This window comes from Phragmites australis, chromosome 13 (genome assembly GCF_958298935.1).
Source record: "Phragmites australis chromosome 13, lpPhrAust1.1, whole genome shotgun sequence".
Taxonomy (NCBI): domain Eukaryota; kingdom Viridiplantae; phylum Streptophyta; class Magnoliopsida; order Poales; family Poaceae; genus Phragmites; species Phragmites australis.
This window is the reverse complement of record NC_084933.1, coordinates 5,283,016-5,310,582: the sequence shown is the minus strand read 5'-3', so window position 1 is coordinate 5,310,582 and position 27,567 is coordinate 5,283,016. Positions and strand designations below refer to the sequence as shown.

General features: G+C 47.9%; 1 pseudogene; it reads left to right on the top strand.

The window, feature by feature from the left end:
• The first annotated feature begins 2,930 nt into the window (after positions 1-2,930).
• LOC133888427 (uncharacterized) lies at positions 2,931-26,952 on the top strand (annotated as a pseudogene).
• Positions 26,953-27,567: the final 615 nt, after the last annotated feature.

Sequence of the window (27,567 nt, the reverse complement as noted above, 5' to 3'; positions counted from 1 at the left end):
TCTGCTTCATGTATATGGTCTTTTCCTTTTTTAATGGAACCACGTCTGTCTTCTAGTGGTTTGCCAATGTTATTTCTGGAATGTTTGTGCCTTTGAGGTTAACTGGAGTCTGATCTACGTGTATAGGTATGGCGGCCAGAAGGCTGGAGGAGACCTCATCCGTATCTTGGATAGTTCCTCCGGGGGGGATCAAGTGCATCCAGAGCGTCGGGGGCTATTCGATCTATTCTACGGCGGAGTCATTTCATTATGCCCCGCGATTCCGAGGGGCGTATTGATCCGCAGGTGGTCGCTGATGTCTTGGTAAAGGTCGAGCCGGAGGATCCCCTTGTGTCTGCTCTAAATGTATATTTTGTTGCAAGGGACGACTGGTGTGCAGCCCGAACAACACGAGAGGTTGCCAGCTCATGTTTCCTACAACGCTTTGTCCTTCCCTGGGGTTTTGACAGAAGAGTGCCTTCGGAAAATCTTGAGCCTATCCTGGACGAGGTGAAGATGGAGGAGGTACAGGCCGCAGAGGTCTTGCCGGAGGGGCAGGAGGAGGAAGAGTTGGATTTCTCGGCCTTTGACTCGTATCCTTTCCTTGAGGATCCTTTGTTTTCTTGAGGCTGAGTCTCCGTTTTGGGCAGTAGCTCTTTTCACGGAGGGGGTTAGTGTCGGCCTCCTGTGCGCAGTTGCCGGGGATGACTCTCTAGGTCCCGCGGTGTTCCCAGGAGGCGTGGCGGTCGGGCACCCTCATCCTCCCGTTGATGAGGACATCCCAACCATGCAGACCTCAGCGACCTCCTCGCAGACCTCGGCGACCTCCTCGCAGACCTCACCGACCTCTACTCCGACATCGCCGACCTCCACACCGACCATGCCGAGCACAACTACACCAGCCCAAGTCTTTAAAGGACCAATTACACGTAGTCAGACAAAGGAACTACAACAAGAGGTGAACGCGCTACTTTGTGAAGCTCATTTAAATATTAATGAGAATTATATACTGCCTAAGTCGAGTACATTGCTATTACTCAGGTTTACCAAGGAGGATGACAAGAACACACAAGGCGATGAATACAAAGAAGAACCACGTTCGAATTCGTCCAGTCCTGCAGAACAGTCTGAAAGAAATAATCATAACTTTTGATTCCCAAAGGCTATGAAGGCCAATGGGTACTTGTTGGAAAGCTCTTGAAGTCTAGTTTCCAATGACACCAACCCCGACCAGTTTGGAGAAACCGTTATGGCGCCCGACCAGTTTTAGTGCATACTGGTCAGAAGCTCAACAGTCTGCATGAAGCTAAAGTTGCCGTGTAAAACTGTATCATTCTACAAAGTTCCGAGATGCATACTATACATGGTGTGAAATCTTATCAAGTTAGGTTTCCAACGCATCCAGCCGCACGTCATTTGAAGCTTCCAAGGTGGAGTTATTGCCTAAACACTGAAGACTGCGCCGAAGACCAACAGCTACGCGGAAACTCTCCAGAAGCTGATTTCGTAGAGACCCTTTCACATAGTCTATCTTTTCATTTCCATTTCGTGTTTTCACTTATCAAGGAGGGTTGTTCCTTGTATAAATACTCCATTGCTTCATAGCAATGATAGACTTTTGATAATCGAAATACAAACCCCTTTGTTCAGCTGTGTGCTAACAAATCCAGAGAGAGATCTCTACCCCTTAGCTCTTGTGTTTTCCTTCGCGGAGATTACCGAAGCGGCCGTGTCATCGGCACCCAATCCGTGCTCCTGGTCCATCGATTCCAGGTTGCGTAGGTTGGTTTCTTTGAGAGTGTGGTTGGGCGAATCCTTGGTTCAGGCTGCCGTATAGAGACGGTGGTTGGCTCCTTGTGCACGTCGTCAGGTTGCACTAGTTATCGCTGCTTGCAGCAAGTTATCGGCCGTTCTTCGGCTAGTTATCAAGACCGGGATCCTACGTCGTGAAGATCGGGACCAAGACTCCATCATCTGGTACCAGAGCCTCAGTTGCCACGGTAGGAATTTTTACCCTTAGCTACATATATTTCGTGTTCATACTATCCACCAAAAAGCCACAAAAATATTTTGTTATAGCCCGTTGTTTCAATCTGTTATCCTAGTGAGTTTTGTTAAGTTTCAGTCCATTAGAGTCCTTGTTTTAGTTGCTGATCATATTATCCTTTGCGTGTCCTTTGTGCCTCTTTTGTCTATCTGAAATCCCTATACAAAAAAATCTGAAACCGGTATCATCCTTCGCGTTAACTTTGATCCTATCAAGTTATTGCTGACGGTTGTGTCTTGTTTAAAAAAAAAAGTGTGTGCAAGTGTTATATCTAATCTTGTTCTTAGTTCTATATATCAAAAAAAAAAGTGTCCAAAAAAAAAGAAGAAAGAAAAGAGTTGAGAAAAGTTGTGAAAGAAAAAGTAGAAAGATCAGTTTGTTTATGTGCACAAGTTCTGAATTTTTTTTAAGTTGCACAACCAGATTGCTATCCATCTTTTGGTGCAAAATTTTGCTTGGGTTTGATTGCAACACTTGCATCCTAAGCATACTCCTTGTTTGTATCAAATCTGAAATTATCTTTGCGCGTGTGTTTGATCCATTTACATCATTCATATCTTGTGGTCAGCACTAGACTTTGATCTTCTAGTTTGGACTGTGATTTAGCTTTACAATATCTAGAATTCAGATTGCATTCCTTGTGAATCATTCCCCACCAAGCTCCACTTAAAAGCCACCGTCATAGGAACGCTGATCTTGTATTCGCTTAACCATCACTTTCGTGTTACCACCGCGCTTTGGCCCTTCTGTAATCCGCAGTAATTCATAAGAGCTTCGGTTGGTAACAGAGGTGAGGTTGTGAGTTTCCACATATAATTTCCTATTCCACATATATTTGTTGCTTTGCTGTCACTAATTTCACAGGAAGATGAGTGACGAAGTTCAGATTGATGATTGTGTCACCATGGCACAATTCAACGAGTTGAAGCAAAGCATGGAAGAGCTAACGAACAATTTTCAAGCACTTATGGCCCGTTTGCAGGATCCACCTCGTGATAATGCAAATGGAAGTCATCATGAAGATGAAGTTGATGAAACGGAAGAAGAAGCTGCTGCTCGACGCGCAAGAGAACAGCGAAGACGTAGAGAGCGAGCTGCTGCAAATGCAAGAAGACCTCCACTTCCAGGACGTGGAAATGGTGGTAGAGGTGCTGGTCGTGACCATGAGAGAGGTCTTGGACTAGAGGAAAGTGGGAGTGAAGAGGAAGAAGACAATGAGGTTGATCAGCCCCATCATGATGACCGTCGACGTCACCGCGGGAATCGTGGGCGTAATCAGCCCAACGAGGAGAGGTTTGGCAAGTTAAAATTCACCATGCCCAAGTTTGATGGAGGGTCTGATCCTGAAGCATATCTTACATGGGAGTTGAAGGTGGATAAAATTTTTCGCTTGCACAACTATTCTGAGCAGAAGAAGATGGCCATGGCTGCTCTTGAGTTCGATGGCTATGCTCTAATCTGGTGGGAGCAAATGCTAAATGATAGAGAAGAAGCTGGCCAAGGTGATGTCCGTTCATGGGCTGAAATGAAGAGAGAAATGAGGGCAAGATTTGTCCCCAAACATTATCGTCGTGATCTTTTTGACAAGCTACAGAATCTGAAGCAAGGAAGCCTTAGTGTTGATGAGTATTATAAAGAAATGGAGAAGGCAATGATTAGAGCCAATGTATATGAAGATGAAGAGCAATCAATTGCACGTTTTATGTCAGGGCTGCATCGTAATATTCAGCGTATTGTTGAATTTCAGCAGTACCGCAATCTTATTGAGTTGGTCCATCAAGCAAGTAAAGCTGAACGACAGTTGCAGCAGGACATGAAGTCCAATAGAGGAGTATCTTTCAGCTCGAGAAGTGCCCCAAGTGGAAGCAAATTCACACCACGAGGTAGTGCAAGTAGAGGTTCAATTTCCAACTCAAGTGGTGGTGCACGCTCAAGCAATTTTGGTGCTTCTAGTGGTAAAGAGTTGGCTGCTCCAAATGAGAGGAACAAATCAGCAAACTCATCATCTACTTCAGTGGGTTCTTCCACCAAGAGTAGTGGGATTCAATGCTTCAAGTGTGGTGGTCGTGGTCATGTTATAAAGGAGTGTCCAAATAATCGGACCATTATTGTAAATGACCAAGGAGAGTATGAATCTGCTAGTGATGAAGAATATGAAGAGATTGAAGAGGAAGGTAATCTGGAGCAGGACATCTGTGAATTTGAAACTGGAGCTGCTCTTGTTGTAACTCAAATTTTGAGTGTGCAAATGAGTGAAGCTGAAAATGGACAGCGGCACAATCTTTTCCAAACCAGAGCCAAGGTTGAAGACAACGTGTGTAAAGTAATCATTGATGGTGGAAGCTGCCACAATCTTGCTAGCAAGGAAATGGTTGAAAAGCTTGGTTTAAAGCTGCTGAAACATCCTCATCCTTATCATGTGCAATGGCTAAATAATTCAGGTTCAATTAAGATTGCACATAGAGTGAAAATTCCTTTCAAGATTGGTGAATATATTGACACCATGGAGTGTGATGTGGCACCCATGACAGTGTGTCATATGCTGCTAGGAAGACCATGGCAATTTGATCGGTCCTCTCTACATTGTGGTCGGACCAATCAATACACCATCAAGTGGAAGGGCAAGGAGTTGATTCTTAAACCCATGACACCGCAGCAAATCCTCGCTGAGCACTTACAAAAGAGCTCCAATGTGAGGAATGAGAGTGGAAAAGAAGGAGAGAAAAAGAATTCGAGTGCCCTCCACAAATCGGTGAGTGAGAGCCACAAGCTAAACATGAGAGAAAACAAGAAACGAGAGGGAGAGAATTTAGTGATGATGGCCACCAAATCTGAAATGAGAGATGTGAGGAAAAACCCAGACCAAGTATTGATCATACTTGTGTGCAAGGACACATTGCTTTCAGCTAACGACTTAACATCTGTCCCTAGTGTTGTTGCACGTGTGTTACAGGAATATGAAGATGTTTTTCCAGAGGAGACACCTGCTGGACTTCCTCCCTTGCGTGGCATTGAACATCAAATTGATCTCATCCCTGGAGCTGCACTTCCGAACCATCCAGCATACCGCACCAACCCTGAAGAAACAAAGGAAATTCAAAGGCAAGTACAAGCACTTTTAGATAAAGGTTACGTGCGTGAAAATTTAAGTCCTTGTGCTGTACCTGTGATTTTGGTGCCAAAGAAAGATGGTTCCTGGAGGATGTGTGTGGACTGTAGAGCCATAAATAACATCACTGTTCGATATCGTCATCCTATTCCTAGGCTAGATGATATGTTAGATGAATTGAGTGGATCTATGATATTTTCTAAAATTGATTTAAGAAGTGGTTACCATCAAATTAGAATGAAACTTGGAGATGAATGGAAAACTGCTTTCAAAACAAAGTTTGGGTTATATGAGTGGTTAGTTATGCCTTTCGGATTGACTAATGCACCTAGTACATTCATGAGATTAATGAACCATGTCTTGCGAGCATTCATTGGAAAATTTGTTGTTGTTTACTTTGATGATATCCTAATTTACAGCAAGACATTGGAGGAACATGTTGCTCATATTCAGCAAGTTTTGGATGTGCTAAGAAAGGAAAAATTATTTGCTAACCTTGAGAAGTGCACATTTTGTACAGATCAGGTTGTGTTTCTTGGTTTTGTAGTTTCAGGTTCAGGAATTCAAGTTGATGAATCAAAGGTGAAAGCAATCAAGGATTGGCCGACTCCTGAAAATGTAAGTCAAGTGAGAAGTTTCCATGGACTTGCTGGTTTTTACAGGAGATTTGTGAGAGATTTCAGCACCATAGCTGCTCAATTAAATGAGTTGATAAAGAAAGGTGTTGCCTTCCAATGGGGTGAACCACAAGAGAAAGCTTTCCAAGAATTGAAGAAAAGATTATCCGAAGCCCCCTTGCTTGTGTTGCCGGAATTCACTAAAACCTTTGAGGTTGAATGTGATGCAAGTGGGATTGGGATTGGAGGCGTTCTCATGCAAAACGGACAGCCCGTTGCATACTTCAGTGAGAAGTTGGGAGGAGCACAACTGAACTATTCGGTATATGACAAGGAGTTGTATGCTTTGGTAAGAGCACTTGAGACTTGGCAACATTACTTATGGCCAAAAGAATTTGTTATTCATTCAGATCATGAGGCTTTGAAGTATTTAAAGGGCCAAGCAAAACTGAACCGTAGACATGCCAAATGGGTTGAATTCATATAAACTTTTCCATATGTTGTGAAATACAAGAAAGGTAAAGAAAACATTGTTGCTGATGCTTTGTCCCGTAAAAATGTTTTGTTAAATCAACTTGAAGTAAAGGTGCCGGGACTTGAAAACATAAAAGAATTATACCCCATTGACCATGAATTTTCAGAACCTTATGCCAAATGTACAACTGGAAAAGGAAGGGAAAAATATCATATTCATGATGGATTTTTGTTTAGAGCTAACAAATTGTGTGTTTCAAGTTGCTCTGTTAGACTCTTGTTGTTACAGGAAACACATTCAGGTGGTCTGATGGGTCACTTTGGATGGAAAAAGACATATGAGATGCTTGCTGACCATTTCTATTGGCCGAAGATGAGAAGAGATGTTCAACGGCTTGTGCAAAGATGCGTCACCTGTCACAAAGCTAAGTCAAAACTAAACCCCCATGGATTATATATTCCCTTGCCTGTTCCTAATGCTCCTTGGAAAGATATTAGCATGGATTTTGTTTTAGGATTACCTAGGACAAAGAGGGGGAGGGATTCAATATTTGTTGTTGTTGATCGATTCTCTAAAATGGCACATTTTATACCTTGTCATAAAAGCGATGATGCTTCCCACATAGCCTCTCTATTTTTCAGGGATATTGTGAGATTACATGGCATGCCCAAAACGATTGTTTCCGACCGCGACACCAAGTTTTTGAGCTACTTCTGGAAGACATTGTGGACCAAGCTAGCGACAAGGCTGCTGTTTTCCACCACATGCCACCCTCAAACGGATGGGCAAACTGAAGTAGTGAATAGAACACTTTCTATGCTGCTGCGAGCCTTGATCAAGAAGAACTTGAAAGAATGGGAAGAGTGCTTGCCACATGTGGAATTCGCGTACAACAGGGCAGTACACTCTACAACTAATATGTGTCCCTTTGAAGTTGTATATGGTTTCAAACCACTCGCTCCTGTCGATTTGTTGCCTCTACCATTGCAGGAAAGGAGTAACATGGAAGCATCCAAGCGCGCGTCTTATGTCAAGAAGATTCATGAGAAGACCAAAGAAGCAATAGCGAAAAGGTCCAAGTTGTATGCTGCATGGGCAAACAAGCATCGCAAGAAGGTGACATTTGAGCCTGGAGATTTAGTGTGGGTACACCTTCGCAAAGACCGCTTTCCAGAAAAGCGCAAATCCAAATTGATGCCACGAGGAGATGGTCCATTCAGAGTGCTGTCCAAGATCAAAGATAATGCTTATAAGATTGAGCTCCCTGAAGATTATGGTGTTAGCAGATCCTTCAATGTAGCTGACTTAACACCATTCTTCGGACTAGAAGGATCAGAGTCGAGGACGACTCCTATTCAAGAGGGGGAGGATGATGAGGACATCCCAACCATGCAGACCTCGGTGACCTCCTCGCAGACCTCGGCGACCTCCTCGCAGACCTCACCGATCTCTACTCCGACATCGCCGACCTCCACACCGACCATGCCGAGCACAACTACACCAGCCCAAGTCTTTAAAGGACCAATTACACGTAGTCAGGCAAAGGAACTACAACAAGAGGTGAACGCGCTACTTTGTGAAGCTCATTTAAATATTAATGAGAATTATATACTGCCTAAGTCGAGTACATTGCTATTACTCAGGTTTACCAAGGAGGATGACAAGAACACACAAGGCGATGAATACAAAGAAGAACCACGTTCGAATTCGTCCAGTCCTGCAGAACAGTCTGAAAGAAATAATCATAACTTTTGATTCCCAAAGGCTATGAAGGCCAATGGGTACTTGTTGGAAAGCTCTTGAAGTCTAGTTTCCAATGACACCAACCCCGACCAGTTTGGAGAAACCGTTATGGCGCCCGACCAGTTTTAGTGCATACTGGTCAGAAGCTCAACAGTCTGCATGAAGCTAAAGTTGCCGTGTAAAACTGTATCATTCTACAAAGTTCCGAGATGCATACTATACATGGTGTGAAAGCTTATCAAGTTAGGTTTCCAACGCATCCAGCCGCACGTCATTTGAAGCTTCCAAGGTGGAGTTATTGCCTAAACACTGAAGACTGCGCCGAAGACCAACAGCTACGCGGAAACTCTCCAGAAGCTGATTTCGTAGAGACCCTTTCACATAGTCTATCTTTTCATTTCCATTTCGTGTTTTCACTTATCAAGGAGGGTTGTTCCTTGTATAAATACTCCATTGCTTCATAGCAATGATAGACTTTTGATAATCGAAATACAAACCTCTTTGTTCAGCTGTGTGCTAACAAATCCAGAGAGAGATCTCTACCCCTTAGCTCTTGTGTTTTCCTTCGCGGAGATTACCGAAGCGGCCGCGTCATCGGCACCCAATCCGTGCTCCTGGTCCATCGATTCCAGGTTGCGTAGGTTGGTTTCTTTGAGAGTGTGGTTGGGCGAATCCTTGGTTCAGGCTGCCGTATAGAGACGGTGGTTGGCTCCTTGTGCACGTCGTCAGGTTGCACTAGTTATCGCTGCTTGCAGCAAGTTATCGGCCGTTCTTCGGCTAGTTATCAAGACCGGGATCCTATGTCGTGAAGATCGGGACCAAGACTCCATCACCCGTAGTGTTACGGGGAGGCACAACAGGCTAGCAAGTTTGTTGGGCATAGGTTCGATGTACAGTAGCTAGCTGTATGCAAAAACTCTTTGTATGTTATTTATGCATAACTTGCTTTGTGTTAGCTTGTTGTTTTTTTCTTTCTCTCTGTTGTTTTTATGATTTATCGCATTGACGCTTCGCCTGTGCCCATTATCACAGCCCCTTCGCATCCTGTGGCTATTTAGCGGCCACAGGGTGCGAGATTCAAGGGGCATTGCATTGCATTAGGTGTGAGTGGGGAGCTCGGAGTTTTAGGTTTTCAAGATAACGGAAGGGTTGGATGATTTTTCGTATGGAGACTTTTAGTCTTACTGGTGCCGGGGGGTTATCCCTCCGCCATGTTAGGTCAACCAGGCCTTAGAAATGATGGAGGGTGTTATGCTTGTCCGGTATGAAGGCACTACCTTCAAGATGCCAAAGCGGTACTTTCTTATCTGCCATTTTAGGTTTGCTAGGCCCAAAAGATGACGGACGGAATGCTTGTCCAGCACGGAGACTTAGGTCTTCAAGATGCTGGAGCAGTCTTTGCCTATCTGCCACGTTGGTTAGCCAGACCTTAAAGATGGCAGATGGAATTCCTGTCTAGCATGGGGGCTTACGCCTTCAAGATGCTAGAGCGGTCTTTGCCTATCCGCCATGTAGGTTAGCTAGACCTTAAAGATGGCGGACAGAATGCCTGTCCAGCACAAAGGCTTACGCCTTCAAGATGTTGGAGTGGTCTTTAGCTTTCCGCCATGTAGGTTAGCGAGTCCTTAAAGACGACGGACTAAATGACTGTCCAGTGCGGAGGCTTACGCCTTCAAGATGCTGGAGCGGTCTTTGCCTATCCGCCACGTAGGATAGTGAGACCTTAAAGATGGCGGACGGAATGCCTGTCCCGCACGAAGACTTACGCCTTCAAGGTGCCGTAGGTTCTTCGTGGGTTTTGAGTGGAGTTTTTTTAATGGTTTTTTATTTTCCTGTACCTTCAGAGAGGACTGAACCTTGGGCCCCCTACGCATAGTACTTGCGGAGGGTCTCCGCATTCCAACTATGTTCGAGGGGGGTCTCTTCTGTATCGGCTAGGCAGTAAGAGCTGGGCTTGTTAGACTTGAGGACCAGGTATGGGCCTTCCCATTTGTTGCGTAGCTTTCCTGGAGCTAGGGCTCATCGAAGTACTAGTTCACCAAGTTTGAAGTTTCACGGCACAACCCTTGGATCGTACCAGGCCTTAGTTTTTTTGATGTAGTGATCGAGATTTTGATTGGTATGGAGCCGCGTTTCTTCGGTGAGGTCGAGGGAGAGCTCCCTTTCTCCGTCAGTTTGTGGAAGTTGTACCCTGAGTGAGCACCCCTTGACCTCGGTGGGGGTCATGGCCTCGTCTTCATATAGGAGGCGTAAGGGTGTGAACCCGGTGGCCCACGTGACAGTGGTGCAGAGGGACCACAAAACCTTGGGAAGTTCTTCGACCCATAGGCCTCGAGCTAAGCCGATGAAGCAACAATTTAGACCAGAGAGGATGTTGTTGTTGGCCCTTTTGACGGCCCCGTTGGACTGAGGGTGTCGAATAGCTGCGAAGCATAATTCAATGTCGAGGTCGTCGCAAAATTGTCTGAAAGGGCCGGAGTCAAATTGTGTTCCGTTGTGCACCATGAGCTGTCGTGGGACGCCGAAGTGGCAGATTATTTTCTTCCAGGGGCCTCGACCCATTTGGAGAAGTACTCCAATGCCACCACTGCGTACTGAAGGTTGCCTTTGGCACGGGGGAATGGACCGATGAGGTCCATACCCCAACAAGCTATGGCCAAATAGGGGCGATTGGTTGCAAGGGAGTTAGGGGTCGGTGGCTTCAGCGTCCCATCCATTGCCATCCTTGTCAGGTGCGGATGAGGTCTTCTGCGTCGGACATGATCGTAGGCCAATGGAGCCCCTAGCAAAGTGCCTTACCGGCTAGGGCACGAGGCACCAGATGAATGCCGCAAATGCCTTCGTGTGTCTCCCAGAGGAGGTTGGCTCCTTCTTGTTTAGTAATGCAGTGAAGGAGGGGAGCGCAGATACCTATTTTGTGAAGGGCACCATATATGAGACGGTATCCCCTGACGCGATGTTGAATGTGACGAAGCACAATCGGGTCGTCCGGTTCTTCTATTCCTCTTAGGAAGGATAGGAGGGGAGCCCTCCATTTTGTGGCTTCGATGGGGAGGATGGCGGCGGCCATCTCTTCAAGAGATCTGGTGGTCGGCCGGTGTAGGGTCTCAAGGAAGGTGCCTATCGGTGGGTCTTTGCCCGTGGCTACGGCCTTTGCCAGCGCGTCTGCCTGACTGTTGTCTGCCTACGGTATGCTTCGTATTGATATGTTGCGGAAGTGTGCCTTGGCCTTGCGAATGGCCTTGAGTTATCTTGTCATGTCCAGATGCCGAACTTTGAAGCTCTTGTTGAGAGTCGGTACGGATGATGACTCTGGCTGCCCCCAAGGCTCGGGCCTTTCAGAGGCCTAACAGGACAACCTCGTATTCGGCTATATTGTTGGTCATCTTGAAATCCATGCGAGCAACGTATTGCACTTGCTGGTCTGTGGGAGAGATGAGGACGGCGCCAGCTCCGATGCCTATGGAGCTGTATGCTCCGTCAGTGTAGATAGTCTAGATGTCTTGGGAGGGTGTTGTGGTGGGTTCGGTGGGTGCCAGAGTCCATTTGCCGATGAAGTCTGCCAAGATTTGGGATTTGATGGCTTTGCGGGCCACAAACCTTACCACGAAGGGGGATAACTCTATCACCCACTTGCCGATGTGTCCCATCGCCTCCCAGTTGCAAAACATGTCGCCAAGTGGGTACGAGGTTGGGACAGTGATGTTGTAGGCAAGGAAGTAGTGCCGGAGCTTGCGTGAGGCCATCAGCAGGGCGTAGGCTATTTTTTTGAGCTCGGTGTAGCGTGTCTTGGTCCCACCTAAGGCCTCCGAGATGTAGTATACAACCCTTTGAGTGGAGCGACTGTTACTCTTTTCCTCCTGTACCAGGGCAGCGCTGATGGCAGATGTATAGATGGATAGGTATAGGAGTAGTCCTTCGCCGGGGAGGGGCGTCACGAGTGTTTCAAGGTGGGAAAGGTGTGCCTTGAGGGCCTCGAATGCCGCCTGTCATCTTGGCGTCCAGCTAAATGGTTCTGAGCCCCTTAGCGTTTTGAGGAAGGGGAGGCTGCGCTCAGCAGATTTTGTGAGGAAGTGGCTGAGGGGCTCATGGTGGCCGGCCAGGTGTTGTACTTCTTTCGGATTGGTGGGAGGAGACATTTCTACGATGGCACGAGTCTTGCTCGGATTGGCCTTGATGTCTCTTTGGGAGACGAGATATGCCAGCATCTTTCCACCCCTAGTGCCAAATACGCACTTCTCTGGGTTTAGCCGCACACCAGCGGCCGAGTGGCTGTTGAACGTTTCTTGCAGGTCAGCAACATGGTTGTCTTCTAGTTGGCTTTTTACCATGATATCGTCTATGTAGGACTCAACGTTGCGCCCAACTGCCGCTACAGTACCTTGTGCACTAGGCGAGAGAAGGTGGCCCCAGCATTCTGAAGACCGAAGGGCATCTGGACGTAGCAGTACACTCCGAAGGGGCTAATGAAGCTGATTTTGCTCTCATCCTCCGTTGCCATCCACACCTGGTGGTACCCGGAGTAAGCATCGAGAAAGCTCAGAAGTTTGCTGCCAGTGGTGGAATCCACTAGCTGGTCAATGCAAGGAAGGGGGTACGGATCTTGGGGCATACTTTGTTTAGTGATGTGAAATCAATGCACATATACCATTTGCTGTTGTGTTTCTTGACCATGATGGTGTTAGAGAGCCAATCTTGGATGACCTCTCGGATAACACCGGCTTTTAGTATCCTCTGGACTTCTTCCTTTGCGGCTTCTGCTCGCTCTGGAGACAGCTTGCGAAGCCCTTGGTGTATGGGCCTTGCCTTCGGATCGACCTGAAGTGAGTGCTCGATAATGCTGCGGTCGACTCCTGGGAGGTCCTGCGGGGACCATGCGAAGGTGTCGAGGTTACCCTGCAAGACGGCTAGAACTTGGGCTTCTTACCTGGTGGTGAGGTACACCCCTATCCGGAAGGTCCTGTTAGGTTGGTCTTGGTGCATGGGGACCAGGTTTATGTCCCCCTTTGGTTGTGGCATCGGAGGGCAGCGATGCACGGGATGAGCCGACGGAGGGTCCTCCGAGTCCTCCTGTGTCATAGTGTGGATGTGGCGACTAGGGAGCGGAGTAGGGTGCCCACTCGATGTGTCAACCAATTCTTGGTCACCGTGGATGGTTATTAGCCCCTGGGGTCCAGGCATTTTCAGGCAGAGGTAATTGTGATGTGGTATAGCTCCGAATCCGTTCAGAGGTCCCCGTCCTAGGATGGCATTGTAGGCTACAATACATCCACAACATTGAAGGTGATTACCTCGAATCATGATGCAGAGCCCTCGCCGAAAATGATCGGGAGTTCCATCTGGCCTAGGGCGTTGAGGGGGGCCCCCATTGAATCCCTGGAGGGGTCTGCTGCATGGTGAGAGCCGGCTTCATGGAATTTGGAGCTGGTAGAAGGTATGCACGAATAGAAGGTCCGCTGAGCTGCCTCCGTCGACTAGTATTCTTCGGACCTTGACTTCGGTGATGTTGGCTGAGATGACCAGGGCATCGGAGTGGGGCAATTTCACCACCTCGGAGTCATCGATGGTGAATGCCACAGGGGCGTCGGCCCAGTTGTGGGCCTATTGATGTATGCTAGTTGCTCCGATGTGGTGTACCCCGCGTGCGTAGTCCCACCACTATCATTTTGAAGTGTAACTAGAGCTCCCTCCACCGGTTATGGCGAGGACGATCTGTTTGCCCCATTCCCTTTCGTTGTTGTACCGCTCTAGGGATGATTGGGGTGGCAAAGGTAGGGCTAGCTTCAGAGGATTCTGCAGGGCTAGATGGTCGACCCGCCGGGTGGTCGATGGCCAGCAATCTTTGGACCGCCCCTTGGCGGCCCCATCAGTTGAGGTAAAGGTTGCCTGCCTCCCGAGGTACTCCTCTCGGAAGGTGGTGAGGATTTGGCAGTTGTTGGTATTATGTCCTCACCCTACGCCGTGTAGAATGCACCAGGATTCTTCTTCGGAATGCTGGTTTGGAGCATGGCTTCGCTCCGGGAGGCCTCTAGAGCGTCCTCAGCTGTGTCCCCTAGGGTGGCTTTTGTTTGGAGCCCCACGGCCCAGGCTGATATTGCTGATGTTTCGGCGTTGTCGTTGCCACCCCCTTTAGGACCCAGCGGTAAGAGCCTCCTTAAAGCCCCTCTTTGCTAGAGGAGCGGGGGCGTGTGACGATTTGGCATGTGAGTGCGGCCTCTCAGAATTGGTATGGGAAGCCTCACTAGCTTGTGAGCACCTCCGGCGGAGTTTTTCCTCCTCCGCCCGCGCATACTCCTCGAATTTTCTGATGAGGACTTCTACCATGCGCATTGAACGTCGGTTCAGCCGATCGTATAGGGGGGCCTTCGACCAGGCCCTGGATTGCGACGTTAATCACCGAAGAGTCTAATATGCCCCTAATCTGGGCCTTGGTCTGGGAGATCCTTCGGAAGTAGTCCCGGAGAGTTTTGTCTGACACTTGCGTGATAGTGAACAGGCTGTCGGAGATTACAGGCTCCATGAAGGTGCCCTGGAAGTTGTTGCGGAAGAGGTCTCGGAGTTGGGACCAGGTGTGAATGGTGCCAAGGTCCAGCGCCTAGAACTAGCGTATGGCCACCCCTTCTAAGGCGAGGGGAAGCATTTAGCCATGGTGGCCGGTCCGCCCCCACTAGCCTCTATGGATAGGGCGTAGGATCAGATGAACTCATTAGGGTCCAAATCGCCTTTAAACTTGGGCAACTTCGGGGTCCGAAAACCCTCTGGGAAGGGCGTGTTCTGCAGATCAGCCCACAGGGGAGAGTCTTGATCTTGCAGGGGGTCCTCACGACGCCGGCTCCGAGGCTCCGAAGACTGAATGGGCCAGGTCCTTGCATCGAAGGGTTCGTCGGTTCGTGGAGCTTGGGTCAGAATCGCGCCGGCGAAGGTGTGGGTAGCTTACTGCTCGACCCGCAGGGCTGCCTGTAGTTTCTTCATCTAGGCCAGGAGTGCCACCAAGCGTGATTGCCGCCCGAGCAGAACGGTGTTTTCGGCGGTAGCACCAGCTGCAGCCCCTACGGGTGCGACGGGGACCTCACCTTGCTGCTGCTAGGTCTCTAGGCTAGAGAACCCTTTGGTGCCGCCCGTAGCTGTGGTTATGGTTGGGTCAGCGGTGGCTGTAAGGTTCTGGTTCCCCCCGGCTGGGGTGCCATCATCGGTGATGCCTGCATATAGCCGGCTGGACTACCGCGCAGGTGTGACTGGGGGGTCGGCCACCGTCGATGCGGCCTTGGTGGTCTTCTTCTTGGGTGACATCCTACCTCTCTTGGCACTTTTGCATTCAAAATCCTCATGGATAGCGCGTTGTTGGAGCAAGAGTTCGTCTTGCCCCAGCAAGTACGGTGAGAGTTTCTTCTAAGGAGGAGACTCAAGATTGGAGACGAAGTTTATGAAAGGAACACCGCGAATGTATTGATGGTAGAAAAAAATGGATCGATCTTGGGGGAGGATCACAGTGTGACTCGGTGTTTTTTCACCTCTGTGTCTTTCTATGTATAGGAGGACTGTGCATAGCTTGGCGTACAAGTTATCATAATGTACGAATATCTTGGATCTGACCGAATTACTGGGCCTTATCCTGGATAACTACTTTCTACCCTACATGGGAGATAAATATCTTCCGTAGTAACCAGTCTTTGCCCAAGTATCACATATAAGGACCGATTCGTGGAGCGACAACCTAAGAATTACCGTACTAACCACGAGGCTGATATGGGTAAGGCTTAGCATATTGGTTAGACACCTGGCTGGTATTTGTTGGAGTACCAGGACCTAATCAATGGACAATGCTTCGTAGTGATGTCCTGGTGGCACACCACTGGCGTGTGTTAAGTGCGTCATGAACACGGCAACATTGAAATCATGACTTGTGGGTAAAGTTGAACAACCTCTGCAGAGTGTAAAACTGTTATAACAACCATGCCCGTGGTTATGGGGGACTTGGATCCTCACATGATTAGTTGGTTATGGTTGTGGTTATGGTTATGGTTATAGACATAGTCTTGTTGGTACAGGAGGTACTGGATGGTGATGGTTTAGGGATGGTTACCTTTGGATGGTTAGTTGTTGGGTAGTTTGGGGTTACATTCACTTATCAACTGCTTAATGCTTTTTAATTACATTACTGTTTCATTTACACGCATTTACACAAATATACCTTGTGTTAGCCTATTCTTGATATAAGCTTGCATGTCATTACTTTACCACACTTGCTGAGTACTCCATGTGCTCACCCTTGCTATCTACCTCAACACATATGCTGCTCAGTGGAAGACTTTGAAGGCTACCAAGATGACGACCTGGTGTTCTAGGAATGTATATTCCGGTCGGTGCCTGTGGAGTGCTTGGTCGCCGATGCTTTCGTCCCGCTGTCGTCAATTAGATGATTTCATTTAGTTATTAAATTTGTATAGGTGAAGTCTTTTTGTAAGAAGTACACGATTGTAAGTTAAAGTATTGCTTTTGTTACTTCACATATGACGTCCTTATGTGTGTTAAACTTCCTGGGCACACATAAGCCGCACTTGATTTTATCCATTAAAACTGGGTGTGACAACAATGATGAACCTAAGACCTACTCGGAAGCGGTGGTGGGACTAGACTCTAAGAGATGGCTTGGAGCCATGAGATCCGAGATAGAATCCATGCACGATAATCAAGTTTGGAACTTGGTTGATCCACCTGATGGTGTCAAAGCAGTTGAGTGCAAATGGGTTTTTAAGAAAAAGATAGATGTTGATGGAAATGTTCACATCTATAAGGCACGATTGGTGGCAAAAGGTTTCTGGTAGATTCAAGGTGTTGATTATGATGAAACATTTTTTCCCGTCGCAATGCTAAAGTCTATCCGAATCATCCTAGCAATTGCCGCATATTATGACTATGAGATATGGCAGATGGATCTCAAAATGGCTTTCCTTAATTGAAACCTAAGTGAGGATGTGTACATGATACAGCCTGAAGATTTTGTCGATCCAAAAAATGCTAGGAAGATATGCAAGATATAAAAGTCCATCTATGGGCTGAAGCAAGCTTCTCAGAGTTGGAATCTTCGTTTTGATGAGGTGGTCAAAGGGTTTGCTTTCAACAAGAATGAAGAAGAGCCTTGTGTTTACAAAATGGCAAGTGGGAGCGCACGTGTGTTTCTGGTCTTGTATGTAGATGACATATTATTGAACGAGAATGATATTAAGATGCTTGATGCTGTCAAATCCTCATTGCAAAAGAGTTTTTCAATGAAAGATCTAGGAGAGGAAGCATACATATTGGGCATAAAGAGATAGGTTGAGAAGGCTGATCGGATTAAGCCAGAGTACATCCATCGATAAGGTATTGAAAAAGTTCAATATGCAGGATTCCAAAATGAGTTTCTTGCCGATGTCACATGGCATCACTCTCAGCAAGAGTCAGCGTCCTTCGACCACTGATGAGCTTGAGAAAATGAGTGCGATCCCATATGCTTCTGCTATCGGATCCGTCATGTATGCCATGCATTGTACATGCCTAGATGTCTCCTATGCTCTAAGTGTTACAAGTAGATACCAATCAAACCGGGGTGAAGCTCACTGGGTAACATCCTCCTTTGCAGGTTCAGAAGCTGATATACTCGGCCTACGTTGTGGAATCGGTCATCTTTTCTTGCTTGGAACTCTTTCAACTCACTGTTACTCCATTGAGGCAAAACACAAAACCAGATTGCAATCTCGAATCGTCCTTGTCAGTTTGGAAGCTAGCATCGGTGTAACCATTTGCAACGAGCTCCTCCTCACCTCCATAGACTAGGAACATATCCATAGTTCTTCTCAGAACCTAGGTTGCATCAGAAGTCCAAGCACATACTGCAGCGCTATCACCTTATTCGAAAGATTTTAGATCGGGGTGACATGAAGACATGCAAGGTGAACACAGATTTGAATATTTCTGATCCAATGACAAAGCCACTCCCATGGCCAAAGAATGAGGAGCACATGAGAGCTATGTGTATTAGATACTTACAGGACTGCCTCTAGAGCAAGTGTGAGATTGAAGGTGATATGCCCCAGAGGCAATCATAAAGATGATTATATCACATCTCTATGTTAATGTACTTTTGAATAATATGTTATTCCAAGAATGACTACCTTTTACATTGATTGACAAGTATGTTACTTGTTCATGAAACTCTTTGTTTCTATCATGATGTTATTCTTAGTCGATCCTTCATCACATATCATTGTGATGATACATAAGACCAGCACATGTATTGCTTGATGATCACATTTCATGGATCACAGGTATAGAGATAATAAGTCAATAATGTGGAAATTTATGTTAGAGAACATGATGTTGGATAGACCCACCTTGAGATACTGCTAGAATTGTTATTTATGATGTGCCATCAGTTGTTATCTCAAATGGTCTACCTGCAGGATCCTTAGACCTGAGATCCTTATTGATTCCAGAATGTGTAGTGGCATACATTGAGGCTGCCAAACGCTATTTCGTAACTGGATAGTCATAAAGGTAGTTTTTGGGCTTGTCATGAAACATGTCTTGGGGTCTGAGCGATCAAGATGGAATTTCCCCACCTTGATAACAGGAGAGATATCTCTAGCCCCCTCGAGGTAGTTGGATCGAGAATGTGCATGGCCATGCCAATATGATTTAAGAGTTAATCGTGATGAATCCACTATTTGATCGAGTGAATGGTCGAGCTATCACAAGGGTGGCACGTATCTCGCCTTGAGCTTGACGGGTATCTTGAGGCAAAGGGATCAATGCATGTGTATATCAGGGTTCAGCCAATCTGATTTTTTGTGTATACTCGAGAGTCAACATGTCCTACTAGGGACCGCTATTGATTTCGGTTTGGAAAGGGTTTCCGAGTCGTAGCCATTTGTACTGGAAAGGGTTTTGATTGGTTTGTGATCCAAGAGAACTTAGAGTCATAAAGGGCCTCCAACATGGGAGCCCATTGGCGAGCTCTATATAAGGAGAGTTGTGATTAGGGCGTGCTTAGGTTGAGCCCACTCGAAACCCTAGCCGCAGCCTTCTACACGATCTCCCAAAACCCTAGTCGCATGTGCGGTGCTAGCACATTGGTGCTCGACACCTTTGCCCAGTATGTGTGGATACCGTAGAGGCACTGCTACTATTGCGATGCTAATCTTCTAGGCAAGGTGATCGCGACTTGTTCAGGACTGGTCGCCGGCCGTGATGAATTGGTCGAAGTACATGCTCGTCTGATCACGGAGCACAACGCAACCACTTGGATCTAGTTGGACAACATGACACCACCACTCAAAACTGGCCGATGATGCAACAGACCTGATTAGGAGCTGGTCGAGGTGCACGACCACATGCTCAGAGTTGGTCTGGGAGCTTGACCACCTGCGCGGGGCTAGTCGTGGATCTGATCGAGAAGCTCCTCGAGGAGTTTGACACGCACTACTTTGGAACAATCTACTCCAACTCTTCTTCATCTGCATTGCGCGTCAAGCAGTAACTATCTATGATCTCCTACTAACATGATTTCCTGGGTGAATGCAGTAAAAAAAAATTATTTTAGGCTAGTGTAGCCTGCCCTTACCAACAAGGTTTTAGGTCTTTTTCTTTTCTAATTTATTCCTTTTTGTTATCTATTTCTATTTGTTGGAGTAAGAGTTCGTCTTGCCCCGTCAAGTACGGTGAGAGTTTCTTCTAAGGAGGAGACTCAAGCTTGGAGATGAAGTTTAAGAGGAAGGAACACCTTGAATGTATTGATGGTAGGAAAAATAGATCGATCTGGGGAGTATCACAGGTTCGCTGTGATGCATGTTCTATGTCTGTCCCCTGCTTAGAGGACCATGGCCTCCTATTTAAAGGGCCATGCGTAGTATGGCCTATAAGTTATCATGATGTACAAATATCTGGGATCCAGCCAAATTACTGAGCCTTATCCTGGATGACTACCTTCTATCCTGACGGGAGATAAATATCCACCATTGTAATTATCGTGGTGCCTGCCCCCTGAAGAGGGCCAATTGGTCACCAATTGCGGCCCGACGCTGCACTATCAGAGGTGTTAGGATAGCCCTTATCATGCTGAGGTGTCAGAGTGGCGTCTATTCAGCCTAGGCCTTTAATGCCGGTCACCTCCTTGCAGGCAAAGCAAAACCGGTGCTCCCCTCTTAGCAGATCTTTCTAGGGCCTACTAACTCACCTCACTGCCTTCGGGAAGGTGGCCTGATCATCCCGAGGTGGGGGCCTCGAGAGGCATAGAACAGGGAGGTAAAGACGTTGGGAAGCGAGACCCTGGAGAGCCGGGACTTAGGAAGGCTAAAGCTTCAGAGGACCGAGGCTTTGGGAGGCCGTGTTTTGGAAGGATTTGGGAGGTCGAACCGGCAAAGCCAAGGGAGGGATTCATAGGTGCGAAGGAGTACATTGAAAGGATCCGATGATATCGGAGATAGAGCTTTTAATAGAGGGTTCGGAGATCAAGGCTCCGGAGGGACCGTTATCTTCAGGCTAGTTTATTTTCCCCCCAACAGTACCCCCTCATTCTTGGGCCCCAATGTTTTGGAGGGGGGAGAGGATGCAGGGGAAAAATCAACCCCAGCCTGGTACCATGTCAAGGATGCCACGTGGCGTTTCTCTGTCCTTCGAAGTCGCCAGAGTAGAAGTTTTGTGTGGGTTTGGAGAATCCCACACGTTTGCCTAGCAGGACAAGACGTGCCGCTGCTACATTCTGACTGGATAATGCGAGGGGTCACTAGGGTATTGTGCCCACGATCTTGTCATGCGCCGAAAGGGGTTTGGGTCATCAATGTGATAGGACATCCATGCGAGAAAACGAGGCATTTCATCGTGGAGTGCTGCCACGTGATGGCGGGAAACCGGATATGGCCATGGCCCCCTCCCTAGGAGTTTTAATGGAAGAACACAGCAATGTTCGTCCAGCTTCATCTTCTGGACCTACGTGGCTCCGTGGCTCAGGTATAAAGCCAGGGTTACCCGGTTGGAGTCTCCACAGTCCATGAGCAAGCAGTTAACCATGACTTGAGTATGGCATCGTCTTCCTCCTCATCCTCCTCGGAGACATCGATGATCTTGATGGCTCCTTCGGGAACGGTCGTGTCTCCTTCCGTATCGCAATGCAAGAGGACCTTTTGAATGGGTGGCCGCGTGCGCGTGTGCTTTCATGCCTCCAAACCGTACTTCTTCGTCCCTTTCGAAGGTGATGGCTAGTTTTTCTGACGACCAGTGGATACTTAGGGTAACTGAGGAGAACTGGGTGGAGTAGTGGCGATCTCGTCATCTCTGGTTATTGTGTACTCCTTCCTAATTTGTTCCATATTTCCGACTCAGTAAAGTCCCTCTTGAACCTTTGGAGATGAGCTCCTCAGGTGGTCCTTGACCCTTCGGGTACTTACCAACTGCCCGGGTTTAGGGTGATGATGTGTCAGAGGCGCAGCCGAAGGCTAGGCAAGAGAGGCAGTGTGTGACCCCCTCGGCCCTTATCCGCTGCCTGGCTCCAGAGGTATTCCGTCCGGAGCCTGGCGATGGCACGTCGGAGGTGAAGCCAAAGGCCGGGTGGAAGAGAGGGTTCGCGACCCCCTCGGCCCTTAGCCGCTGCCCGGCTTCGGAGGTATTCCATCCGCAGCCTAGTGATGGTGCGTCAAAGGCGAAGCCGAAGGCCAGGTAGAAGAGAGGGTCCGTGACCCCCTCGGCCCTTAGCCGCTGCCTAGATCTGGAGGTAATCTGTCCAGAGCATGGTGACACCGCGTTGGTGGTGAAGCCGAAGGCCGAGCAGAAGAGAGGGTCCGCGACACCCTCGGCCCTTAGCCGCTGCTCGGCTCCAGAGGTTTTCCGTCCGGAGCCTAGCGATGGCGCATCAGAGGTAAAGCCAAAGGCCGGGGGGAAGAGAGGGTCCGCGAACCCCTCGCCTTAGCCACTACCCGGCTCTGGAGGTATTCTATCCGGAGCCGGGCGAAGGCGCATTGGAGGCGAAGCTGAAGGCCAAGTGGAAGAGAGGGTCTGTGACCCCCTCGGCCCTTAGCCGTAGCCTAGCTCCAGAGGTATTCCGTCTGGAGACTAGCGATGGCGCGTCAAAGACGAAGCCAAAGGCTGGGAGGAAGAGAGGGTCTGCGACCCCCACGGCCCTTAGCCGCTACCTGTTTCTAGAGGTATTCTATCTGGAGCCTGGTGACGGCGCGTTGGAGGTGAAGCAGAAGGCCGGGCGAAAGAGAGGGTCCATGACACCTCGGCCCTTAGCTGCTGCCCGGCCTTGCTGTCTCTGCAATGGATAGTCGAGGGTTCCACTATGTTTCCCGTGCAATGAGGCGGTGGCTTTTATTAAATGTTAGTATAATGAAAATGACGTATGAAATGTGTCTTTAAAAGGAGATGGTAGGGTAATGATTTACCTTTTACCATGCGTGTTTGGAGTCACGTGGGTCATACCTTTCCCTATAGGTAGGGGGTTTTTATACCCCTCTAATTTGTTTTTTGTGCCTTTTTAGAGGCTAGAGGGTTTTGTACCCCTTCGGCATGGAGGCGTTTTGCCTTCAAGATGTCGGGGTACTTTTCCTGTTAGGTCTTTTCAGAACCATTTTGCCTGACGGAGTTTCCGGAAAACATCTGTCACACCCGGTTTTAACTGACAAAACCAAGTGTGGCTTATGTGTGGCCAGAAAGTTCAACATACATAAGGACATCATAGGTGAAGTAACAAAAGCAATACTTTTACTTACAATCGTTCATTTCTTACAAAAGAATTCACCTAAACAACTTTAAAAACTAAACGATGGTACCTAAACGACGGCAGCGGGATGAAAGCTTCGGCAACCAAGCACTCCACAGGCCCTGACCGGAAGACACTCTGCTAGAACACCAGGTCATCGTCTTGGAAATCTCCCAAATTTCCACTGAGCAGCATATGTTTTGTAGGAGATAGCAAGGGTGAGCACATAGAGTACTTAGCAAGTGTGGGAAAATAATGATATGCAGTCTTATATCAAGAATAGGCTAACACATGGTATATTTGCGTAAATGCGAGTAAGTGAAATAGTAAAGTATTGAAAATCATTAAGCACTTGTTAAATGAAAGTTATTCCCAAACCTTCCAACAACTATCCATCCAAGGTAACCATCCCTAAGCCATCACCATCCAGTACCTCCTGTACCAACAAGTACATAACCATAACCATCTAATCATGTGAGGATCCAAGTCTCCCATAACTGCGGGCACGGCTGTTATAACAGTTTTTACACTTTGTAGAAATTGTCCAACTTTACCCACAAGTCGTGATTTCCATGTTGCCGTGTGTATGACACACTTAACACACGCCAGTGGTGTGCCGCCAGGAGATCACTACGAAGCATTGTCCATTGATCAGGTCCTGGTACTCCAACAAATGCTAGCCAGGTGTCTAATCAATATGCTAAGTCCTACCCATATCGGCCTCGTAGTTGGTACGGTAGTTCTTGGATTATCGCTCCACGAACCGGTCCTTATATGTCATACTTGGGCAAGGACTTTCCAACTATCCAACAGGGAAATAACCAGCAAAACCTAACATATGTGCTCAGAACGTATCCACAAGCCCACTACCATTATCAAACCAACAAATTTCATGGAATGTATCCACAAGACCGCCACATAAACCACCATAATCAAACCAACTCTTTGCCCAAGTCCTAGGGTTCCATGTTGCTAAAATAAGTTCATCATCACCATTGCATATATCCACTAAACATGTATATGACACTTCCTAACATCCCAAAAGCATGGCTAAGCAATTCTACCCATAAGACACCTAACCATTAACCACTTAGGCTCCAAGGGATGATAAGGAAATATCTAGGTAAAAACCCTAACACAGGTGACTACCCATCAAATTGACAAACATTGCATGCAGTTTTATAAAATGAAACATTTAAAAACATAGGTTCAATATGATCAAGGACACTTGCCTTCTCCTTGCTGCTGCTCACTGTATTCTTGCTCCTGGTCTTGTTGTTCCTAAAGTTGATCCAGGGCATTGTCGACTAATCGCACAGGTGGCACCACAACACGGTCTATCAAGGAAATCCCTTGATACGTGGCAACTACACTTCCGAGGCCACACAATGCCTTCCAGGAAACCTGGGCAGACTCGCCCCCCAGGCGACCTAGGCATGATGCGTCAGCGAGAGTGCAGGGATGTTGCATGGTTTATACTAGCTAAGTTTTGCAGTCTACTGTTGGCAATAAGAAGCTAGTTGTAGTATAAAACATAGCTGGGTTAAACAACTACTCATGCTAAATGAGAATGTAACTTAAGTACTACTGCATCTACTTAGTAGCTATCATATTGCAAAATACTTCTACAATATGGTTGGAGGCCTCCAACGGACTCTAACCTTGCGCATGAAAGACGGACCACTAGGTAAACTACTGGGTAGTTAACAGTGGGCGTACCTTGGTAGGAATAAGGCCTTTATTATGAGGCTTGGTGGCCCTGAAGCCTGTGGCAAGGCTGGGAGAGGCGGTGCTTGACCCCCTCAGCCTTTAGCCATTTCCTGGCTTTGGAGGTAATCCGTCCGGAGCCTGGCAGTGGCACGTGGGAGGCGTGGTCAAAGGCTGGTCGGGAGAGGCGATCCTTGATCTCCTCGGCCCCTAGCCGCTGCCTGGCTCCAGAGATACTTCGTCCGGAGCCTGGCGACGGCGTGTCCCCGACTCAGTTCTCATTGCTGGGTATGGTACCATTGGTAGTAGGGTTGGTGTTGATGGTGCTAGGTTGAGGGGTCGAGGATTCGCCTGGGAGTTTCCCCCAGGCCTCCGATCTCTGCGTCGTCCTTCACTGACTCCTTCTGTGGCCCGGTATTCTGCTTGCCTTCCGAGGTATTCCTCCTGGAAGGTCATGAGGGTGCGACATTCGTTAGTGTTGTGGCCACGCCCTGGTTCGTGTAGGACGCACCCGTGTGCCTCCGGGGGCACCGGAGCTTGGAGTTGTCGTTGGGGTCGCTGCCAAAGGCAGTGTGCCTCGGAGCCTGTGGTTTCCCTAGGGTTTCCTTCCCTCTTGGGAAACCATCGAGGTCGCCTGGTGAACCGGCTTTTGGTGCCGAAGTGGTTCTAACTATGCCTCCCTGGATGAGGCAGGCTTGGAGTTCCCTGCGTGCGGTTGGCGTTGCGAGGGAGAAATCTGAGGCGCTAGCGGGGTCCCCCCCCCCCCCGAAGCCCTCTGTCTCCTTGGAACCCTTTTTTGCCTGAGGGGCCCAAGGAGGGTGCTGGATGGAAAGACTTTCCGAAGATGTTGGCTCGCTCGGGGTATCCCAGATGTGGTCGAAGGGGATACCTAGGGACCTAGCCCAGTTGGGAGCATTTCTGGGTTGGACCGCCTAGAACCATTGGAAGGCAGCCTGCTTGGCAGTGGCTTCGAACGCATCCTCTCCTGAGGCGGTGAGGTCTTCGTTGTGGAAGGGCTGGAAGGCCTCTACGCCGTTTGGAGTTCCTGTAGCGACCCAGGGTTCTGGGTTGGCCAAAGTCATAGGAACGCCATCCCACACGGCAGCGGGGCTGGAGCATGCATACGGTGCGTATGGCTGAGACCGCCATGTATATGGTTGCATGCTTGCAATGGTGGGTATGGCGGCTTTAGCCGATTCTCTAGTGGTTTTCCTGGTGGATTCCTACCTCTCTTAGCACTTCTGTATTCGAGTCCCCACGGACGGCGCCACTGTTGGAGCAAGAGTTCACCTTGCCCCAGCAAGTATGGCGAGAGTTTCTTCTAAGGAGGAGACTCAAGCTTGGAGATGAAGTTTAAGAGGAAGGAACACCACGAATGTCTTTATGGTAGGAAAAATGGATCGATCTGGGGGGGAGTATCATAGGTTCACTATGATGTGTGTTCTGTGTCCATCCCCTGCCCAGAGGATCATGGCCTCCTATTTATACGGCCATGCATAGCTTGGCGTACAAGTTATCATGATGTACAAATATCCGAGATCTAGACAAATTACCGAGCCTTATCCCAGATGACTACCTTCTATTCTATCAGGAGATAAATATCCACCGTGGTAATTATCGTGGTGCCTGCCCCCTAAAGGGGACGAGCCGGTCACCAATTGCAGCCTGGCGCCACACTGTCAGGAGTGTCAGCAGAGCCATCATCACACCGAGGTGTCAGAGTGGCGTCTATTCAGCCAAGGCCTTTAATGCGGGTCACCTCCTTGCAGACAAAGAACGACCGACGCTCCCCTCTTGGCTGATCTTTCCAGGGCCTGCTGGCTCACCTCGCTGCCTTCAGGAAGGTAGCCTGATCATCCCGATGCGGGGGCATCGGGAGGCATAGAACATGGTGGTGAAGACATTGGGAAGCGGGACCCTGGAGGGCCAGGACTTAGGAAGGCTGAAGCTTTGGAGGACCGAGTCTTCGGGAGGTCATGTTTTGGAAGGCTTCGGGAGGTCAAACCGGCACAGCCAAGGGAGGGCTTCATAGGTGCGAAGGGGTACCATGAAAGGATCTGATGATATCGAAGATAGAGCTTTTAACAAAGGGTTCAGAGATCAAGGCTCCGGAGGGACCTAGATGGTGATCTTCAATCGTTGTCCTCAGGCTGGGTTATTTTTCCCCCAACACTATTCTATTCCAAATTGAGCAAAACCTTCAAACAAAAGCCAACAAAAGCCAATAAAACCCTACATGATTAATAATAGCATGAATGCACTTCAAGCAAAATATATCCTATGTCTAATTAGATTTAATTATAAAATAGGTTTATCATAGTCTATTTACTCAAACCCTTATTAATTTCTACAAAATTTTTAAGAAATTGAGAAATTTGAAAATTAAGGTGTTACACTTATGAGAAGCACACTAATGATGCACTTCGAGTTCTTGCATCTACCTTGTTCTTACTAGTGTTTTTTATTCTCTTGCAGGAAAAGCCTTTTTGGAAAGGTCAACCACATTTTGGCATGGTTGATAACTACGGAGTAGTGGTGTAGTCATTGCCTAGGTCTATGATCTGTTTTGGTGAGAGCCTTTGGATCATCAACGTCGAAACTCCACCAAATCTAATGGAGTTTTTGCAGAACAAGCACAAGAAGAACACCAGCGCTCTAGTCCTTATCGGGGCAAAAGCTTTACATCAGGTTCGGGCGAACATGAAGGGATGTCTTGGCGCGACTTCCACCAAACCAACAACCACAACATCTATGGATGCTGCCTTTGGAAAAAGTTGGTCAAGGTGGAAGTCAAAAGGAAAAATGGTCCAAGTCGAGACCCAAAATAGGTACTCAAACTCGGATAGCAACGGGGATGACACAGACATGATGTCTTTTCTGTAGGGCGAGAGGATGATCAACAGTATGTTTGGTGGTTCTGCGTCCTATGAGTCCAAACGGCAATACAAGCCATGAAGTTGTCAAATACAAAAATATCCTTCAACCAAGAAGACTGCCCTGATAATTTTGTATGACCGGATCACTTTCTGATGGTAGCCGAGCCTACAATAAACAATTGCAGGGTAACCCGAGTCCTTATCAATAGTGGAAGTTCTTTGAACATCCTACTCGCTAATGCACTCAGAGGGATGTAGATCTCATGGTCTGCAATCACAC